Source organism: Bufo bufo, chromosome 3 (genome assembly GCF_905171765.1).
Source record: "Bufo bufo chromosome 3, aBufBuf1.1, whole genome shotgun sequence".
NCBI lineage: Eukaryota > Metazoa > Chordata > Amphibia > Anura > Bufonidae > Bufo > Bufo bufo.
This window is the reverse complement of record NC_053391.1, coordinates 495,800,025-495,815,841: the sequence shown is the minus strand read 5'-3', so window position 1 is coordinate 495,815,841 and position 15,817 is coordinate 495,800,025.

Here is a 15,817-nt window from a genome sequence, read left to right as displayed (position 1 = left end):
ATGAACAATTTGGGGGAGGAGAATAGCTAGTCTATTTGCTAACATCTTGGCCAGGAGTTTGAGGTCTATGTTTAGGAGGGAAATGGGTCTGTAATTGGAGCATAAGCTGGCGTCTTTCCCTTCTTTGGGGATGAGAGTAATATGAGCCGCCGTCATATCTCTTGAAAGAGGAATTCCCTCAAGGGTCTGGTTGCAAACTTCTAAGAGATCGGGAAAAAGTAGTTCCTGGAACTTTTTGTAATATGCTAACGGAAGGCCATCGGGGCCTGGACTCTTTCCTGTCGGCATTTGATTCATTTGCTTTTTTTAACTCATTTAGGGAAAAGGGAGCTGTAAGGCCCGACTTCTGTTCCAGATCTATGCTAGGAAGTTTAGCGGCTTCCAGAAAGGAAGATACGACGGAGGCCCGGGTTTTTGGCTCGATTGTTGAGGGGAGATTATATAAATCATTATAGAATGATCGAAATTGGGCAGCAATCTGATTAACCGAGAAAATAGGAGTCCCGTTTTGTGAGGATAATTGGTGGAAAAAGTTTGTAGACCTCCTCCCTTTAATCCTGCTCATTGCGAATTTGGTGGCCTTGTCTCCGTGGGCGAAAATTTATGTTGAGAGCTCATGTGATATTTGGCTGCTCTAGTGGTTAAAAGAGATCTAAACTTAGCCCTGTATTCTAATAATTTTTGGAATTGAGAGTCTGAGGGTTTAGTTTTATGGTATGATTCTAACTTCTGGATGTTTTTAAGTGTATCATCTATTTCTCTGTCTCTCACTCTCTTGAGGTGCGTACCAATGCTAATAAATTGTCCTCTAACAACAGGCTTGTGAGCATCCCAAAGAGTGTTAGCCGTTATGTGTTGGGGAATAGAAAGTGAAGTCTAGAGTACTCGGGTGGAAAGATCTCCAGACATCAATTAATTGTAGATCCCAGAGGGTATTTCTGACACTTTTTAGAAACCTTCTAGAATGAGTCGATTTATGGGAGGAGACATCTAGTTGAGGATATAAAGCTACATTTAAATCACCCCCGGCAATTACTATGCCTTCCTTAAAGGCATCTATAATAGGAAAAACATCAGCCAACCACCGGGATTGGTTGGAGTTAGGGGCATATAAATTAATAAAAGTGTATGTTTGTGGCCCTATAGTGCCTTTGAGTAGGATATACCTGCCGTCTGGGTCTAAGCTTTGGCTCACAAACTTGAAAGGAATTCTCCTCTGTAGCCCTATGCTGACCCCACTAGAAGCTGAGGAGTTACCTCCACAGTGGTACCAGTTGGAGAAATGAGAGAACCGCATATCTGGGTAGTGATTAAAGCGGAAATGTGTCTCTTGAAAAAATATGACACCTGCTTTGGCTTTTCTTAGAATGGCAAAGATTTGGCTCCGTTTAGAAGGGGAGTGAAAGCCTTTGACATTGTAAGAAGCTACCAACAAATCAGCCATTGTTTGTGATGTGTGTGGGTTTACCTTGTAGCTGTTGTGGTCTCTTTTTAAGAGGTGTATCTGGTTTATTGTAGTCTCCGGTCTCATGTACCATAGAAGTTGTGCACATGTAAGAGTCAATCCAGTTCAATATGATAGGCGAATACCTTGAGTTAGGGGTAGGGGAAAAGAACAGAACATAACTCATTAAACCAACAAAAAATATGAACATAGACATAGTGTGATATGTCATAAACGGTAGGGGGTTAATTGGTCTGTAGACCGTTTGTGAGATCGTATAACGCCCGGAGAGGGCCAATAATAAGGCAGAAATGTGAAGGAAACATTCAGAGACATATGCATAGACTATTAGAGGTCATAGTGACAGTGAGATCTAAGACTCTAAGCGATTAGAAGATTGAGATCTCAAAATAACAGCATTGCCTAAGGCTAACATATTATAGACATATAAGACTTTTTACTGTTCTTGTGACAGACTTCTTGGGGTGAGCTGGTGTCACGGCTGAGGATGGGGGAAATCCTCAGCCGTGCGATGCCAGATGCTGTTGGCCTACTCGGCCAGGAGAACAGGATAGGGAGCAGGTCACCTCCTAACAGCGTCCCTACCCTGACCCTAACTCCTAACTGCATGGGCCGACCTTAAAGGTAGGAGGACCCATGCGCAGGAACCTCGGATCCCTAACTCACCCTCCGTCCGGTCCCTGCGCTAGGAGTCAGGGTAAGACGACCTACTCCTCCTAGGCACGGAGGAGCAGGAGTCTCACTGGCCAAGCTGTTGGGAAAAAGGGGAACCAAAACAGACTAACGGAAATGGCAGGTGAACTAAGTAGTTCAACCAACCTGCCACAGCCTTGCTGACTGGATCCCTGAGAACACACAGAATCCAGAACCATTAGCTGCACAAACCAAACGAAGGAAGGACCCAACAGAACATCAGATGGACATCTCACACAACATGACATAAAACATAAAGTGACATTTTCTTTATGACCACAGGCTTGGCTCTCACAGGCAGGTAGAAACACAGGAGGCTGCTCCAGCCAGCATGACTGAAGCAACCTACTGAGCCATGCAAAAGTGAGAGGCTTTATAGGCCAAGAAGCCACACCCCACAGTCGGACACACCCAGTGACACACAGACACACTGGGAAGGGAGTTAACCCTTCCAGCACCACAGAAGGGAAAAACACCACTAAAGGGGACGTGCACACAATAACATAAAACACAGTGCACACATACACACAAAACCGCATGCACAACATAGCAAGCTGCAATGGCACAGCTCAGACTGCTACGCTGCCACATACATACTGTTGCCAGCGGCAACCACAGGTGAGGCAAATACCACAGCCCTCACCTGTGAAAGACAACCAAAGTAAACCGCTGACAACCGCATGCGGTTCAGGAGTCACGGTCATAGCCATGGCCGTGACAGCTGGAGACCTCTCTTCTTGGAACGGGAAGACTTCGGCGTGCGTGGTATTTCAAAAGGAGCCACCTTGGGTATCTCAGGCAGGGTGCTGAGGTCTTGGAAAAGTTCCCAATTTTCAATCGGCATAGGCAGCACGTTTAGAATTTCAAAAGCAGATATGAGGTCTGTAAAAGACGATATATTCACTCTCTTGCCCGCATATGAGAAGGATAAGCCAAATGGGTAGGACCATCGGTATAAAACTTTTTTGGAGCGTAGCCAATCTGTCAGGGGCTTGAGGGATCTACGCTTCTTCAGAGTTGAAGGGGCTAAGTCCTGAAATATTTCAATCTTGGATTCTTCATGAGTTAAATCAGGATGATTACGTGCGGCTTCCAGGATGGCAGTTTTCACTTGAAAGTTTAGGAACTTGCATATTATGTCCCTGGGTGGTTCGGCCGGTTTGGGCTTGGGTCTGAGGGCTCTGTGTGCCCGCTCTATGATTATTTCTTGAGGAAAGTTAGGGCCCAGCAGTGTTTCGCATATCTCAATAATGGAAGCTGAGACATCCCCAGGGGAAATCGCCTCCGGCACACCTCTGAATCTCAGATTGTTTCGGCGCCCCCTGTTTTCTTGATCTTGTAATGAAGAATGAAGGTCGTTTAAATATAGGGCGCAGTGGCGAAAAGAGTCTGACACCGCAGACTGGTGGTTTAAGATTTCCGCTTGATGCTGCTCTAAGCCTTCTGTAGTGTACGGGGACTGTAATACCCGTCACTACCAAAGTGTCATCTGGTGTGCTGTCGTCCCTCCTTAATCATGGGAAGTTGGTATATGTCAGTTTTATAAAATGTCATGTAATGCAATGCTATGTAATTCCCTGTTACTGTGAAACTTGCATGTACAGGCCTGCTAGGGGTGTCATTCCAGCTCTTAGTCAGTAGAGGGAGCTAGGGAGCCCTAGTTTATATAAGGCCCAGTCAGGGAAGTGAAGGAGAGACGGAGTCTAGTGTCTGTAATCTACAGTTGGAGATTAGACAATGTCAGAGACAAGTCCAGGCCTGAAGCCTGCGGTCCAGGAGAAGATTTCCTCCTGAATTCCCATATGCAGAAACAGGAATATCTTAGCTAAAGAGCCTGAGGAAGCAGAGAGAGAGACAGAGGCAAAAACTCAAGAAAGCAAGAGGTACTCAAGATAACAGAGGAGGTACTTTATGAAGCTAGAACCAAGGATATATGCCAGAGCTAGGCTATTGGGCCTTGGGGAAGATATGCTACATTCCAGGATCAGTCAGAAATAGAGTGCAAGCTCCTGTACTGCAAGTCCTGTGTTTAACACTCTGTAATCACCTTGCTCAATCTGTATTGCCTGCATCAACCGTATTGCAAAATCGACTGTATGCCAAGGAACTGCGATTCCATTATTGTCTCTGCATGAAAACTACTAAAGTTGGAGTTCTGTTTTAATACCACGTGTTCCTCAAGTTATTCCTGCTATCAGCAAACGGCGTGCCACCGTTTAACTGGCACTGGCGTCACGAACAATTTGCTACCATCACCTGCCATTGCAGAGAGTCAGCCGTCTCAGGTTAGTGTCATTGCACTACTACACCCAGAAACACTATTAAACACAACTTGAGTACGCTGCACCTCCACACGGTCCCCAATATGTCTTACCTCGTTCCTGCATGCTGACAACTCCGCAAGAATCGGTTCCATTATCCTGCCCAGAGCACGGTCAAGGTATTTTCTTGTGACCGGCAGGTCAGAGCTGGCTTGTGCGTCATCTGAGTCGCTCTCCACGTCTGACTGTGCAGGAGCGTGCTTCGGTGCTTTAGCCTGTGCTGCCGGCACCATCTTGGGCTCCCTGGCAGCAACCGTTGCGGCGGCTTTCTTTAGGAATTTCTCCATCTCCCCCAGCAATCTGTATTTTGGAGGGAGCGGGGGAGTCACCGTGCCTGGCATTCCCGATCTTCACCATCTCTGCCTCTGTAACCTTGTTTTAGCTGGCGTTAGGGACGAATCTCTTCACAGAGCACAGAGCTATGCGACCATCTTCATCCGGCGCAAGCTCCGCCCCCTCACAATTTATTTTTTTAACCGTATACTAGGTATAGCAGTGGAACTTCACACCCAAAAATTGGTGAATTTCACCTGAAAATGTAACAGACACATTTTTTTATTTTTTTTACCCGTCTACTAGGTATATCAGTGGTACATCACACCCAAAAATTGGTGAATTTCACCAGAAAATGTAACTGACAATTTTATTATATTTTTTAACCTGTCTACTTGGTATAGCAGTGGTACTGCACACCCAAAAATTGGTGAATTTCACCAGAAAATGTAACTGACAAAGTAGTGAAATTAAATAAAATAAAATACATACAAAAGAAAAAAGAAAATTAATTTATGAGGTGGAGTTCCATATAAAGTAGGAGTTTGAGGAGGCGGTGGACGTAGCGGTGTAGGTGGAAGCGGTGGTGGAGGAGGACGAGGTAGCCAACACAGGTTTTTGGTTTTAATTTTATTTTTTTAAATTAGGGTACACTCCAAAAGAGTGTGAAATATCCTAAATACAAGAATGAGCAATTGCGCTACAGTATAACAGTGGCTGGTTAGTGCCGATATACATGTCTATTCTGCACAAGGTACGGACAAGTCCTGTGGGATCCATGCCTGGTTCATTTTGATGAACGTGAGCTGGTCCACATTGGCTGTGGACAGGAGGCTGCGCTTGTCTGTGATGACGCCCCCTGCCGTGCTAAACACACTTTCAGATAATACACCGGCTGCAGGGCAGGCCAGCACCTCCAAGGCGTAAAGGGCCAGCTTAGGCCATGAGTCCAATTTGGAGACCCAGAAGTTGAAGAAGGCAGAACCGTCATTCAGTATGTGTAGGCGTGTGCAAACATACTACTCCAACATGTTGGTGAAATGCTGCCTCCTGTTAAGACTTTCCATATCAGCTGGTAGTGCTGGTTGTTGTGGCGTGCTGACAAAGCTTTTCCACATTTCAGCCATGCTAACCCTGCCTTCTGATGTGCTGGCGGTGCCCCAGCTGCGTTGGCGACCTCTTCATCGTCCTCTGCCTTCGCCTTGTGCTTCCACTGTGCCGCCGCTGTAAGTGGGAATGCCACCAGCAGCGCGTCTACCAGCGTGCGCTTGTACTCGCGTAACTTACGATCACGCTCCAGTGACAGAATTAAGGACGGTACGTTGTCCTTGTAACGGGGATACAGTAGCGTGGCCACCCAGTAATCAGCACAAGTTAGAATGTGGGCAACTCGGCGGTCGTTGCGGAGACACTGCAGCATGTAATCGCTCATGTGTGCCAGGCTGCCCAGAGGCAAAGAAAAGCTGTCCTCTGTGGGAGGTGTATCGTCTGTGTCCTCTGTATCCCCTCAGCCATGCACCAGTGATGGCCATGAGCTGTTCTGGGTGCCACCCTGCTGTGAACATTGTTCCTCCTCCTCCTCCTCCTCCTCCATCTCCCCCTCCTCATCCTCCACCTCGTCATCCTCCAGAACTATGCCCTGGCTGGACAATTGTGTACCTTGGGTTTGTGGGTGCAGGAACCCACCCTCGGAGCCACTTGGGAATGACTGGCCGGAAACCCTACAAAATGATCCCTCTTCCTCCTCCTCCTCCTCCTGTGCCACATCCTCTTCCACCATCGCCAACAGCGTTTTTTTCAAGGAGGCCAAGAAGTGGGATAGTTACGCTGAGAACGGCGTTATCGGCATTGGCCACGTTGGTTGATTACTCAAAACAGCACAACAAGGAACATAGGTCTTGCATGGAGGCCCAGTCATTGGTTGTGAAGTAGTGCTGTTCCGCCGAGCGACTCACCCGTACATGCTGCAGCTGAAACTCCACTATCGCCTGCTGCTGCTCGCACAGTCTGGCCAGCATGTGCAAGGTGGAGTTCCACCTTGTTGGCACGTCGCATATGAGGTGGTGAGCGGGAAGGCCGAAGTTAAGCTGCAGCACTGACAGGCGAGCAGCAGCAGGGTGAGAACGCCGAAAGTGCGCACAGACGGCCCGCACTTTATGCAGCAGCTCTGACAGCAGCTCTGACTTATCGGGGAAATTTTTAAGGGACCTCTGCACCACCAAATTCAGCACATGCGCCAGACAAGGGATGTGCATCAAACCGGCTAGATGCAGAGCTGCTACGAGATTATGCCCATTATCGCACACCACCAGGCCGGGCTTGAGGCTCACTGGCACCAACCACTCATCGGTCTGTTTTTCAAGGCCCGTCCATAGCTCCTGCGCGCTGTGGGGTTTGTCCCCCAAACAGATACGTTTTAAAACATCCTGCTGTCGTTTACCCCTGGCTGTGCTGAAGTTGGTGGTGAAGGTGTTACGCTGACCGGATGAGGAGCTAGTAGAGGATGAGGAAGCAGAGTAGGAGGAGGAAGCAACAGGAGGCAAACTAAAGCGCCCTGCAATCCTCGGTAGGGGAAGGACATGTGCCAAACTGCTATCCGCCTCAAGCCCAGCCGCCACTGCATTTACCCAGTGTGCTGTTATGGAGATATAACGTCCCTGACCATGCTTACTGGTCCACGTATCTGTAGTGAGGTGCACCTTTCCACAGATTGCGTTGCGCAGTGCAAACCTGATTTTGTCCCCTACTTGGTTGTGCAGGGAAGGGATGGCTTACCTGAAAAAGTAGTGGCGGCTGGGCGCGACGTACTGTGGGACAGCCACTGTCATAAGGCCTTCAAAACTATCTGTCTCCACCAGACGGAATGACAGCATTTCAAAGGCCAGTAATTTAGAAATGCTGGCATTCAGGGCTAGTGATCGCGGATGGGTAGGGGGGTACTTCCTCCTCCTCTCCAGCGTTTGGGAGATGGAGAGCTGAACGCTTCCGTGGGACATTGTGGAGATGCTTGGTGACCCAGGTGGTGTTGTTGCTGGCAGATCCTCTGTTTGCGGGGTGGCACTGTCACTCCAGAGTTGGATGAAGAGGCCGAGACTGCAGCAGAAGAGGAAGCAGGAGGAGCCAGAGACCTTTCTTGATTTTTGAGGTGTCTACTCCACTGCAGCTCGTGCTTTGCACTTAAATGCCTGGTCATGCAGGTTGTGCTCAGGTTGAAAACATTTATGCCTCGCTTCAGGCTCTGATTTCACAGTGTGCAAACCACTCGTGTCTTGTCTTTAGCACATTGTCTGAAGAACTGCCACGCCAGGGAACGCCATGGAGCTGGCTTTGGCGTGCTCGGTCCCTTGCTGCGGTGGGCAGTAGCAGGAGTACTGTCTAGAGGATAGACGCTCCGCTTTATCACCCTGCTCCCTCTTCTGCTGTGCTGGTGGCTCTGTGCAACCACCGCCTCTTCCTCCGAACTACACAGGTCACTCGCATGACCTTGATTCCATGTGGGGTCGAGTACCTCATCGTCCGCCACATCATCTTCCACCCAGTCTTCACCCCTGCCCCTCCTTGTCAGTCTGCACACTTTCCAAAGCCCCAGTTGGCACCTGTGTTTCGTCAGCATCCGAGATGTGCTGCGATGGTCCTCCCATGTACTCATCTTGAAACATAAGTGGTTGGGCATCGGTGCACTCAATCTCTTCCACTTCTGGGGCAGGGATAGGTGGATGGCACTGGGGAACCCTGCTAACAGAGTCATCAAAAAGCAGAAGAGACTGCTGCATGACTTGGGGCTCAGACTGCTTGGCTGATTTGCAAGCAGGTGAGGTGAAAGACTGATGGACATCGGCTGCAGGTGGCAACTGTGGTCTTTCAGCAGGAGACTGGGTGGGAGACAATGTGAAGGAACTGGAGGCACTGTCAGCAACCCAATCTACTATCGCCTGTACTTGTTCAGGCCTCACCATTCGTAGAGCCGCATTAGGCCCGACCAAATACCGCTGCAGGTTCTGTCACCTACTCGCACCTGAGGAAGGTGTTTCACTTGTGCGTGTATCTGGCACAGATCGACCACGTCCTCTCCCTGCAACAGGAGCTCCACCAGCAGCAACACGTCCGGGACCACGTCCCTTATTTGACGCTCTCCACATGTTTCTCAAATTTAGGATCTTGCCCTAAATGGGTGTTTTTTTAATAGCAGAATAGAACAGTATCTAAATGGTGTATCTCACACGTACAGATGTAGACTAGGCCGAAATTTAAGATTTGTGCCCAAAATGGGTGTTTTTAGAATAGCAGAATAGAACAGTATCTAAAGAGTGTATCTCACAATGACATATGCAGCAAAAGCCGCAAAATTCAGTTTTTTGCCCTAAATGGGTGTTTTTCTAATAGCAGAATAGAACAACAGTATCTAAAGGGTGTATATAACACATGTACAGATGTAGACTAGGCCGCAATTTAAGATTTTTGCACAAAATGGGTGTTTTTTTTTATAGCAGAATAGAGCAACAGTATGTAAAGGCTGTATCTCACAATGACACATGCAGCAAAGGCTTCAAAATATTATTTTTTGCTCAAAACGGGTGTTTGTTTAATAACTGAATATGACAGCAGTAAATAACCCTTGAATTTCACACGTGCTGATGGTGCAAGGCCAGAATACTTGTGTATTTTGCCCAAAAAAGGGTGTTTTATTAATAGAAGAATATAACCACAGTATATAAAGGGTGTATGTCACACGCCCTGATCCAGACTAGGCCACAATTCAATTTGTTTGCCCAAAATGGCTGTATTTCAAATAACTGAAGAGAACCACAGTATGTAAAGGCTATATCTCACAATGACATATGCAGCAAAGGCTGCAAAATAAACTGTTTTGCCCAAAACGGGTGTTTGTTTAATAACTGAATATGACAGCAGTAAATAACCCTTGAATTTCACACATGCTGATGGTGCAAGGCCAGAAAAATTGTGTATTTTGCCCAAAAAAGGGTGCTTTATTAATAGAAGAATATAACCGGGCAGCAATTCCCCTGAAGAAGCCAGTTATCTGGTGAAACATGTCGGGGGGCAGATTTAGTTTTTAAATCAGCGATTCACTCCACTGTTAGTTAGCTAGTAGTAGTCCGGCTGGCCTACTTATCAAAGCTAGAATAGTTTAGCAGTTAGATACGGTATCAAAACCGTGAATGTTCTGACCGTAGGGACCACCATCAAAGGGATAGCTACAGACTTGATAGCACATGTCATTATCTATGTGCTGTATTCGTAGTGGGATGAGTGGTTTCAGTTCCCACAACCCAGCTTAGTTGATGGTGTCACTGCAAATGGCATGAAGGCAGCAAACTGCCTGTAAGTGACAGGGGTGAGAGACAGTGCACGTGCTCTCCCTCTTGATCCACTGATCAATTTTTGACTGTACAGTGGAGTGGTTACTGTATTTTTAACCTTTTCTTTTTCTTTGGTTTATTAAGTAAAACAAAATAAAGGCATTAATCACGTTTTTTAACTCAAGTAATAATAAAAGTGAAGTATTAAGTTTCACCTGGGGCAAGATAGGTTCAACGCCTGCATAGGCATCTGTAAATAAATTATTAGAATATGAAAGCTGTATATATTAAACTTGAATTTCACACGTGGAGATCTGTAAAATAGTGGATTTTGCCTAAAAAGGGTGTTTTTAAAAACCCAGAAAATGATGGCTGTATTTCTAGTTTAAATTGCACACTGACTAATCCAGATGTTGTATTTTGCCAAAAAAGTGTGTTTTTTTACTAAAAGAATACGAAAGCTGTATATAACTTTTGAATTTCACACGTGCTGATGCTGCAAGGGCTGTAAAATTGTGTATTTTGGCAAAAAAGTGTGTTTTTAAAAACCCAGAAAATTATGGCTGTATTTCTAGATTAAATTGCACACTGACTAATCCTGCAAATGCACCATATGTTGTATATTGCCAAAAAAGGGTGATTTTTTAAAACCAGATTATTAGTGCAGTATTTCAAGCTTGGATTTGAATGTCACAAAAGCTCAGATGCAGTGCTGGTGCACTGAGCTTGCATAAAATGGCCGCCGCTGCCACCCACCTAACTAATAGATGGATAAAAGTTATTTTTTTCTGTCACTGGTCTCAGGGCAGGGTAAAAAGATTGTGCCCTGCACCCACACAACTAAATGTATGTAGATTGCTGAGTTAGATTCCAGTTCTGAACAAAGAGTCTCTCCTATTATCTCCCTGAAATCACCAGCAGCATCCTCTCCCTACACTAGTAACAGCAGAGTGACGTGCAGCGCTACGTGACTCAAGCTTATATAGAGGCTGGGTCACATGCTGCACTGGCCAATCACAGCCATGCCAGTATTAGGCATGGCTGTGATGGCTTCTAAGGTCAGACAGTTAAACGCTTGTTGATTGGCTGCTCTGCAGCCTTTCAAAAAGCGCTAAGAAATCGCCGAACAATGAATCCGAACCCGAACTTTTACTGAAATGTTTGGGTCCGGGGTCCAAAAATCCTAAAGTTCGATACGAACCCGAACTTTACAGTTCGGGTTCGCTCAACCCTACCCAGAATGCTAACCACTACACTATAGAGCTGCATGGTCAGTTACAAAAAAAAAAAAGATATATATATATATATATATATATATATATATATGTATATATTATTTTTTTTTGTAACTTGCCATGCAGTTCTATAGAGTATTGGTTAACAGTCTTGGGTGCAATGTAGAAGATTGTGAGTTCGAATCCCGCCAGAAACTTTTCAGAAGTAGAGTCTAAACTAGATTTTAATACACTGACTCGAGCATCGCGCTCGAGCACACTCGATATTTGGCCAAGCATAGAGATGCTCCAGCTGAGCTGGTGTTTAGCCGAGCATGCTCTCTCAACAGTAATATTAACGCAACATGGGAATTATGTAACTACAACATGGATAATATTTAGAAAATGCAAATAGCTCTTATTCTTCCCTATGTTTTTAATGGTTAAAGTACACTGTGTGACCCACACAAGTGATGAGTTAAAGGGGTTGGCCACTTTCTGGTTACTGTTGACCAATGTGTTTGCAAGATGATTATGTGGCACTTAGTATTATAACTAGGGTTGAGCGAACTCGAACTGTAAAGTTTGGGTTCATACCAAACTTTAGGATTTTTGGACCCCGGACCCGAACCTGAACATTTCAGTAAAAGTTTGGTTTCAGTGTTCGTCGATTTCTTGGCGCTTTTTGAAAGGCTGCAGAGCAGCCAATCAACAAGCGTTTAACTCTGTGCCCTTAGAAGCCATCACAGCCATGACTACTAAAGGCATGGCTGTAATTGGCCAGTGCAGCATGTGACCCAGCCTCTATATAAGCTGGAGTCATGTAGCGCTGCACGTCACTCTGCTGTTACTAGTGTAGGGAGAGGATGCTGCTGCTGTGAGAGAGAGAATAGGAAAGAAACTTTAATCAGAACTGCAATTGAACTCAGCGATCAACATAGATTTAGTTGTGTGGGTGCAGTGCACAATCTTTTTACCCTGGCCTGAGCCCAGTGACAGAGAAAAAGAACTTTTATCCGTCTGTTAGTTAGGTGGGTGGCGGCAGCCATTTTATGCAAGCTCAGTGTACCAGCACTTCATATGTGCTTTTGTGACATTAAAATCCAAGCTTAAAATACTGCAATAATAATCTGGGTTTAAAAAAGAAAAACACCCATTTTTGGCAATATCCTACATCTGGTGCCTTTGCAGCATTAGTCAGTGTGCAATTTAAGCGAGACATACAGCTATAATTTTCTGGGTTTGAAAAAACACAAATTTTTGGCAATATCCTACATCTGGTGCCTTTGCAGCATTAGTCAGTGTGCAATTTAAGCTAGAAATACAGTTTTATTTTTCTGGGTTTTAAAAAACACCCTTTTTGGGCAAAATACTAAATTTTACAGCCCTTGCTGCATCTGTACATGTGAAATTCAAGCGTTATATACTGCTGTTATATTCTATTATTTAAAAAAAAAAAAAACTTTTTGGGCAAAGTACTTAATATTGCAGCCTTTGCTGCATCTGTTATTGTTAAAACAAGCTTTAAATACTTCAATAATTTTCTGGGTTTTAAAAAACACCCATTTTTTGCAATACCCTCCATCTGGGGCCGCATTAATCAGTGTGGAATTTAAGCTAGAAATACAGCTATAATTTTCTGGGTTTTAACCACCTCAGCTCCCCTAGCTTAAACACCCTTAATGACCAGACCACTTTTTACACTTCTGCACTACACTACTTTCACCGTTTATTGCTCAGTCATGCAACTTACCACCCAAATGAATTTTACCTACTTTTCTTCTCACTAATAGAGCTTTCATTTGGTGGTATTTCATTGCTGCTGACAATTTAACTTTTTTTGTTATTAATCAAAATTTACCGAAATTCTTGGAAAAAAAATGACATTTTTCACTTTCAGTTGTAAAATTTTTTAAAAAAACGACATATATATATAAATTCTTCTCTAAATTTATTATTCTACATGTCTTTAATAAAAAAATAATAATTGGGTAAAAAAAAATGGTTTGGGTAAAAGTTATAGCGTTTACAAACTATGGTACAAAAATGTGAATTTCCGCTTTTTGAAGCAGCTCTGACTTTCTGAGCACCTGTCATGTTTCCTGAGGTTCTACAATGCCCAGACAGTAGAAAAACACCACAAATAACCCCATTTCGGAAAGTAGACACCATAAGGTATTCGCTGATGGGCATAGTGAGTTCATAGAACTTTTTATTTTTTGTCACAAGTTAGCGGAAAATGATGATTTTTTATTTTTATTTTTTTCCTTACAAAGTCTCATATTCCACTAACTTGTGACAAAAAAGAAAAACTTCCATGAACTCACTATGCCCATCACGAAATACCTTGGGGTGTCTACTTTCCAAAATGGGGTCACTTGTGGGGTAGTTATACTGTCCTGGCATTTTAGGGGCCCTAATGTGTGAGAAGTAGTTTGAAATCAAAATGTGTAAAAAATGCCCTGTGAAATCCTAAAGGTGCTCGTTGGAATGTGGGCCCCTTTGCCCACCTAGGCTGCAAAAACGTGTCACACATGTGGTATCGCCGTACTCGGGAGAAGTTGGGCAATGTGTTTTGGGGTGTCATTTTACATATATACATGCTGGGTGAGATAAATATCTCGGTCAAATGCCAACCTTGTATAAAAAAATGGGAAAAGTTGTCTTTTGCCGAGAAATTTCTCTCACCCAGCAAGGGTATATGTAAAATGACACCCCAAAACACATTGCCCAACTTCTCCTGAGTACGGCGATACCACATGTGTGACACTTTTTTGCAGCCTAGGTGGGAAAAGGGGCCCACATTCCTTTTAGGAGGGCATTTTTAGACATTTGGATCCCAGACATCTTCTCACGCTTTAGGGCTCCTAAAATGCCAGGGCAGTATAAATACCCCACATGTGACCCAATTTTGGAAAGAAGACACCCCAAGGTATTCAATGAGGGTCATGGCGAGTTCATAGAATTTTTTTTTCTTTTGGCACAAGTTAGCGGAAATAGATTTTTTTTTCTTTCTCACAAAGTCTCCCTTTCCGCTAACTTGGGACAAAAAGTTCAATCTTTCATGGACTCAATATGCCCCTCAGCAAATACCTTTGGGTGTCATCTTTCCGAAATGGGGTCACATGTGGGGTATTTATACTGCCCTGGCATTCTAGGGGCCCTAAAGCATGAGAAGAAGTCTGGAATATAAATGTCTAAAAATTTTTACGCATTTGGATTCCGTGAGGGGTATGGTGAGTTCATGTGAGATTTTATTTTTTGTCACAAGTTAATGGAATATGAGACTTTGTAAGAAAAAACAAAAAAACAAAAAAATCTATTTCCGCTAACTTGTGCCCAAAAAATGTCTGAATGGAGCCTTACAGGGGGATGATCAATGACAGGGGGGTGATCAGGGAGTCTATATGGGGTGATCACCACCCTGTCATTGATCACCCCCCTGTAAGGCTCCATTCAGACGTCCGTATGTGTTTTGCGGATCCGCAGTGTCCTTGTTTTGCGAAACCAAGGATCCGCGGATCCGCAAAACACATACGGACGTCTGAATGGAGCCTTACAGGGGGGTGATCAATGACGGGGGGGTGATCACCCCATATAGACTCCCTGATCACCCCCCTGTCATTGATCACCTCCCTGTAAGGCTCCATTCAGAGGTCCGTATGTGTTTTGCGGATCCACGGATCCATGGATCGGATCCGCAAAACACATACGGACGTCTGAATGGAGCCTTACAGGGGGGTGATCAATGACAGGGGGGTGATCAGGGAGTCTATATGTGGTGATCACCCCCTGTCATTGATCACCCCCCTGTAAGGCTCCATTCAGAGGTCCGTATGTGTTTTGCGGATCCACGGATCCATGGATTTGATCCGCAAAACACATACGGACGTCTGAATGGAGCCTTACAGGGGGGGTGATCACCCCATATAGACTCCCTGATCACCCCCCTGTGATTGATCACCCCCCTGTAAGGCTCCATTCAGAGGTCCGTATGTGTTTTGCGGATCCGATCCATGGATCCGTGGATCCGCAAAACACATACGGACCTCTGAATGGAGCCTTACAGGGGGGTGATCAATGACAGGGGATGATCAGGGAGTCTATATGTGGTGATCACCCCCCTGTCATTGATCACCCCCCTGTAAGGCTCCATTCAGAGGTCCGTATGTGTTTTGCGGATCCACGGATCGGATCCGCAAAACACATACGGACGTCTGAATGGAGCCTTACAGGGGGGTGATCAATCACAGGAGGGTGATCAGGGAGTCTATATGGGGTGATCACCCCCCCTGTAAGGCTCCATTCAGACGTCCGTATGTGTTTTGCGGATCCGATCCATGTATCCGTGGATCCGTAAAAAACATACGGACGTCTGAATGGAGCCTTACAGGGGGGTGATCAATGACAGGGGGGTGATCAGGGAGTCTATATGGGTGATCACCCCCCTGTAAGGCTCCATTCAGACGTCCGTATGTGTTTTGCGGATCCACGGATCCATGGATCGGATCCGCAAAACACATACGGACG